We start from the raw sequence: 6,992 nt of genomic DNA, 5'->3' as shown, positions 1-6,992 counted from the left end.
CTGATATTGATTTGAAAGCAAAAGATATCAGTTGTGTTTTTGTGAAAAATCTAATGTGTCTAAATACTATTTTTCATATTTGATAAAATCCAGTTGATTGTTAATGAGGCCGATGATCAGATTTGTATTTCAGCTCATAATAAATGATGTAATACATGTTTTTATACTGATTAAACTTTTCAAGATGATTAATATGATCTTCACAGAAACTAATAATTTTGTTTAGGCTTTTAATCTTGTATTCTCTCTGTTCTGATCAAGTTAACTCACGTTCTGTGTGTGTGTGTGTGAGAGAGAGAGAGCGAGAGAGTCACATTGAGTTTGTGAAGTGGACTGGAACAGCAGGCAGGAAGGAAGCAGCGGCTCTTATTGTGTGACTGACAGGACTTCAGCTGCTAAATGACTGAGAGACGTTCTGCTACACACACACACACACACACACACACACACAATTTACCAGCTTAACTGAACACAGCTACACAGAAAACACCTCAGTCACTGATTCTATCAATGTGTTTATTTGTAACCTAAACTAGCATTTTATATTTCATTATACTGTATATCATAAAGTAACATCAAACTCATTTATGTTAAAAGATCAAGCAGAAACCAGGTTATGAACATGATGTGGTTTAATTCAGTGATATCATCAGATTCCATTTTTCAGAAATATGGATCACACATTCATTTCTTCAGAGTTTTGTTCAAATGCTTGTCTTGTTTTTTCCCTGCTTCAGCCTGTAACATCATGTGATTGGTTGTTTTATCTTCCTGTCTGAGTGGTTCTGGAGCAAAATAAACACAACCTTCTGATGGTCATAATGACTAATGTGTCAGGTCACCTTAAAAAAAATATTTGAATCAAGATACATTTACTGGAGAAACTAAATGACTTTAAATATTAAGATAAGTCTTGTTTTCTGAAATATAGCCTACATTTCTGAAAAAGACATTTAATTCAAAGGGACTATGAGGGACTTTTTTTTTTTCTTTCCAGAAAACGACATTGATTTAAAAATAACCTTTAAAATGTACTGGAAAACAACACAAAAACACTAAGACATTTTTTTTTGTTGTTGTGTGCATTAACTAACATGAATATTGGATAAGGATTAATTAGAGGATTAAAAGCACTAATGTGAGGCTCATATCACTGTTAAAGCACTTTTATTAATGCATCTGATGATGTTCTCCAGAAATTCTTATTATTAACATTAATGAATTACTGGAATACTTCTTACATTATTTGTCTTTCCTGGTGTATATGACAAATAGTAAATAATTTAGAAGAATTTTTACACATCTCTTTTAGAGGGACAGTTTAATATCACTAAAGTTATATGCATAGCATAATATAAGTCAATATGACACCAATGCTCTGCTCTGCTCTAGAAGACTTGGGATGTAGTGCAGGATGTGGACGGTTTTTATGGTGACGTTCTATTGGTCCTTCAAAATCATTCTAATATGCTGATTTGCTGCTTAAGAAACATTTCTGATTATTATAGCTTTGCATTGCTACTAATTTGTGTGTGTGTTATGTTTACAGTAGTGTACAGTAAATTGTGCATTTTAATTTGTTACTGTTCTCGATCTCACCTTATACTAGGTGGCCTATAACTGCTATGTACTTATATTTAAATAATTTTATACAATGCACTTATTGTGTACATACATGTTTTTACATTGTACTTACATTTTAAAGGGATAGTTAACTCAAAAATGAAAATTTGATGATCTGATGATCTGATTTGATGATCTGCTTAACCCCAGGGCATCCAAGATGTAGGTAACTTTGTTACTTCAGTAGAACACAAACAAAGATTTTTAACAAACCGTTGCAGTCTGTCAGTCATATAATGGCAGTCAATGGTACCACACGGCTTTGCGAGTCAAAAAAAAAACATACACAGACAAAACCAAATTAAACCCTGTGGTGACAATACATTGAGGTCTTAAGACACCAAACAATCGGTCTGTGTAAGAAACTGAACAGTATTTTTATTGTTCATATTGTATTGCATAACACTTTTGCTGCGATAAAGGTGGGATACAGGTAAGGTTAGGGACAGGTTTGGTGGTATGGGTAGGTTTAAGGGTGGGTTTAGGTGTTAGGGAAGGGTCAACAGTGTAATTATAAATGTAATTGCAGAAATTATTTATACGATGTAATTACATGCAGGTATTTCTTAATAGGATACTTCACCCAAAAATGAAAATTTGATGTTTATCTGCTTACCCCCAGGGCATCCAAGATGTAGGTGACTTTGTTTCTTCAGTAGAACACAAATGAAGATTTTTAAATCAAACTGTTGCAGACTGCCTACTTCAAACGCTCCACCATCATCCCCGTCCCAAAGAAACCCAAGATAACAGGACTTAACGACTACAGACCTGTGGCTTTAACAACTGTCGTCATTAAGTCATTTGAAAAACTGGTTCTGGCTTATCTGAAGGACATCACTGGACCCTTATTGGACCCTCTGCAGTTTGCTTACCGAGCAAACAGGTCTGTGGATGATGCAGTCAACATGGACTGCACTTCATCCTGCAGCATCTGGACAAATCAGGGACTTATGTGAGGATCCTGTTAGTGGACTTTAGTTCGGCCTTCAACACCATCATCCCAACACTCCTCCAGACCAAACTAACCCAGCTCTCTGTCCCTAGCTCTATCTGTCAGTGGATCACCAGCTTTCTGACAGATAGGCAGCAGCTAGTGAGGCTGGGGAAATCCACGTCAAACAGCCGCTCTACCAACACTGGTGCCCCTCAGGGATATGTTCTCTCCCCACTGTTATTCTCCCTCTACACCAACGACTGCACATCTAAAGACCCCTCTGTCAAGCTCCTGAAGTTTGCAGATGACACTATAGTTATTGGCCTCATTCAGGACGGTGACGAGTCTGCTTAAAGACAGGAGGTTGAGCAGCTGGCTGTCTGATGCAGTCTTAACAACCTGGAGCTCAACATGCTCAAAACAGTAGAGATGGTCGTGGACTTCAGGAGAAACCCCCCTGCACTCACCATAATAGACAGCACTGTGGCTGCAGTGGAGACATTTAAGTTCCTGGGATCCATCATCTCTCAGGACCTGAAGTGGGACACTCACATCAACTCAATTGCAAAAAAGGCCCAACAAAGGTTGTACTTCCTTCGCCAGCTGAGGAAGTTCAACCTGCCACAGGAGCTGCTGAAACAGTTCTGCTCAGCCGACATCTAGTCTGTTCTGTGCACATCAATAACTGTCTGGTTTGGTTTAGCTACAAAATGAGACATCAGAAGACTACAGAGAATGGTTCGGACTGCTGAAAGGATTATTGGTGCTCCCCTGCCCTCCCTCCAAGAACTGTATACATCCAGAGTGAGGAAAAGGGCTCAGAAAATCACTCTGGATCCCTCACATCCAAGTCACCCCCTTTTTGAACTTTTGCCATCTGGCCGGCGCTACAGAACCCCAATTACCAGGACAGCCAGGCACAAGAACAGTTTCTTCCCCCAGGCAATCTACCTTATGAACAGTTAAATGTTCCCCACATTATGCAATAAAAAATGTGCAATAACCTTATATTTATGTTATCACCTCCATCCTAGTACATCTATGCATCTCATTCTATTCTATTCCATTCTATCATCTATGGAACTGTACATACAATTTATTTACTTTTCAATTTTTGTCTATTTATATTTACATATGTGTATTATTTATTCTTATATTATTTTTCATGTCTGTGTGTTCTTGTCTCTGTGTACTGGAAGCTTATGTCACTAAAACAAATTCCTTGTATGCGCAAGCATACTTGGCAATAAAGCTCTTTCTGATTCTGATTCTATAAAAGGGATGTCTTAGAGAGGCAGAATCTCTCAGAAGTAAAGATGGGCAGAGGCTCTCCAATCTGTGAAAGAGTGCATATAAATATTGTGGAATACTTTAAAACAACCTTCCTCAACGTCCAATTGCAAAGGCTTTGCAAATCTCATCATCTACAGTACATAACATCATCAAATGATTCAGAGAATCTGGAGAAATCTTTGTGCGTAAAGGACAAGGCCGAAGACCTTTGTTGGATGCCCGTGGTCTTCGGGCCCTCAGACGATACTGCATCACTCATCAGCATGATTCTGTCATTGACATTACTAAATGGGCCCAGGAATATTTCCAGAAACCACTGTCGGTAAACACAATCCGCCGTGCCATCTGCAGATGCCAACTAAAGCTGAAAAAGTGGAAAAGTGTTCTATGGTCAGACGAGTCCAAATTTGACAATCTTGTTGGAAATCACGGATGCCGTGTCCTCCAGGCTAAAGAGGAAGGAGGTGCATATGTGCATAGGTATGGGCAGTTTGCATGTTTTGGAAGGCACTATGAATGCTGAAAGGTATATAAAAGCAACATATGCTCCCCTCCAGACGACATCTATTTCAGGGAAGGCCTTGTGTATTTCAGCAGGACAATGCAAAACCACATACTGCAGCTATTACAACAGCATGGCTTCATAGTAGAAGAGTCCGGGTGCTGAATTGGTCTGCCTGCAGTCCAGATCTTTCACCTATAAAGAACATTTGGCGCATCATTAAAGGAAAAATACGTCAAAGATGACCACGAACAGCAGCTGGAAGCCTATATCAGGCAAGCATGGGACCAAATTCCGGCACCAAAACTCCAGAAACTCATAACCTCGATGCCCAGATGTCTTCAAACTGTTCTGAAAAGAAGAGGACATGCTACACCATGGTAAACATGCCCCCAAGCCAACTATTTTGAAATTAGCTCATTTTGTGCAAAAAATGTTAAAATTTCTAAACATTTGTTATGTTATCTATGTTCTACTGTGAATAAAATATTGGCTCATGTGATTTGAAATTCTTTTAGTTTTCATTTTATTCTAAATGTAAAAAACGTCCCAATTCGGGTTGTACCACAGTGTCAGACTACTTTGCTTAATCCTTAAGGGTAAAGGAGCAACCGTATCTAAAGTGCTAGAAAAGAGAGAGTCCATAGTTTCTGTTACATCAAGTTTTTCTGAGCTATTGAAAATGCTGAGGAATTGAGAAGTTATGAAGATTATTTACAAAGCAGTATTTTGTGGTAGAAGTGATTGTTCTACCATATTTGAAACAAAAATCTAAATCATAGACAAGAAAAAAATAGAGCAAATTGTTTTTTTTGCCAAACTTTTTCAAATATGTAAAAATTATTTGACAACATAAATAGCAAATAATTATCTAAAGCATGCACATTAAAAAAGAGAGCAAAATTGTTTCTTCTTAGGTTTACATTACAGTTTTTCTGAATTGCTAACACACAATATATGAAACAATTCAATATTTTGTCACAACAGCAAACACAATCTCAAAACTACTCGCCGACATACTGTATATAAACCTCAGACTTCCAGGTAAAAATTTTAGTCAAAAAATTTTAGCTTTTATCAGAACCAACCAAGAGCTCCCTTTCTCCCAGCCAATGAATTGCTTTGCTGGGGATAGTTCTTGACTTGGCCAGATGCGGTCCTGGTTTGCTCTGGAACACTCACTGAAAATTCAGCGGCATCATTTAAAGTAGGAGTTTTTCTTCCCATTAGAGTTTTCCAGAGGATACTGGGCCTGATGGCGGCCACCTCCTCTGTGGTTCTGTTGTTCCTGCTTCATACAAAATGAACCTCCTCTTGGGGGCACAATGCAACCTGCGCTTCTTGAAGGCAGTGCATGTGCCAGGCAAATTGAACCAGTGAGGGGACATGTTGTCCCAGGGCAGTGTGTCTTCAGGAGAACGGAGACACCCTTTCATGCTCAAATTGCATGTGGCAGCCATTGCAGTGAATCACACTATCTTGACTGGCCAGTCTATAGGGAAACCAAAAGAGTAATTAAGTTCATGAGGGGAGTCCGGAGACTGAATGGTCCTCACATCCCTTCAAGGGCCTTCGTTTGAGCCCCTTCAGTCAGCCGATTTACAGCTCCTGCCCCTTAAGACCGCTCTCCTGCTGGCTTTAGTGTTGGTCAAACAAGTGGGTGACCTGCAGGCGCTCTCAGGGAGCTTGAGTTTGGACCTACAGATTGCAAAGTCTTCCTTAATCCAAGACACGTTTATGTGCCTAAAGTGCACTCAACTTCATTGAAAGCACAGGTCATTACCATTTTAACTCTTTCCTTCTTGGAGGATGAGCAGGGTGCTAATTTATCCTTGGGATAAATAGAGCCCTCTAACCAGTAGCAGCAATCAGAGCATCTCTTTTCATGCTTCGGAGGCCGCTCTAAAGGGCTGCCAGTTATGAAGCAGAAACTATACCATAGAAAACACCATCTTACACCTCAGTGGGCTTACAGTGCCCCATTGAAGTTAGGGCCCACTTCATCAGGGGAATGGCCTCCTCCTGGGCTTGGTCCAGTAGAGTTTTAATTGGAGATAACTGTACGGCAGCTGGCTGGTCTTTGCTGTCTACCTTTGCTAGGTTTTATAACCTGGACATCCCTGCCCTGCAGACACGGATCTTGTCCGCCTAATCAAATTGTCCTTTGACCACTTTGTCCTTTGACGCGACCACTGCTAGTGGTTGGGTCTATTTATGTTGGAGGACTCCAGCCTTGTGGCCTGGGCCTCTCTGATTCCAGGCTAGTTGTGCCCTTATTGGCCCATGTTACCCTAAGGGCCCTCATCTTGGGTGTCCTGGGTTTGGGCTCAGAGGATAGCTTTTGTTTTGCACTTATAGCACAACATTATTGGACAACATTCCCCAAAGCATGATTCATGCAAAGTGAGTGAATCAAGGGAACGCTCTGGTTACAAACATAACCTTGGCTCCCTGAGATAACAGCAATAAAAGCATTATGTCCATGCTATAATGCTGCATGTGAGTCAAAGCTCTCACTTATCAGTCAAAAAATTCTGAAGAAATAGCACTCAGCGTTGACAAAGTCAATCGGGCTGAAATACCATTTGATCATGCAGCTAAATGAACAATAAGAAATCAGGCTTCAGTATTCAGAGC

At 39.9% G+C, this 6,992-nt stretch overlaps 1 long non-coding RNA gene across 1 annotated transcript in view; it reads right to left on the bottom strand.

The window, feature by feature from the left end:
• Nucleotides 1-633: 633 nt before the first annotated feature.
• LOC131553311 (uncharacterized) overlaps nt 634-6,992 on the bottom strand; it is a 71,648-nt gene continuing 65,289 nt past the window's right edge. The window contains exon 4 of the long non-coding RNA XR_009274166.1: nt 634-785. This is a non-coding gene — a long non-coding RNA (uncharacterized LOC131553311). The remainder of the gene's footprint in view (nt 786-6,992) is intronic.

This window comes from Onychostoma macrolepis, chromosome 14, assembly GCF_012432095.1.
Source record: "Onychostoma macrolepis isolate SWU-2019 chromosome 14, ASM1243209v1, whole genome shotgun sequence".
NCBI classification, from domain to species: domain Eukaryota; kingdom Metazoa; phylum Chordata; class Actinopteri; order Cypriniformes; family Cyprinidae; genus Onychostoma; species Onychostoma macrolepis.
Note: the sequence above shows the minus strand (reverse complement) of the source record. Positions and strands in the feature narration are given on the sequence as shown.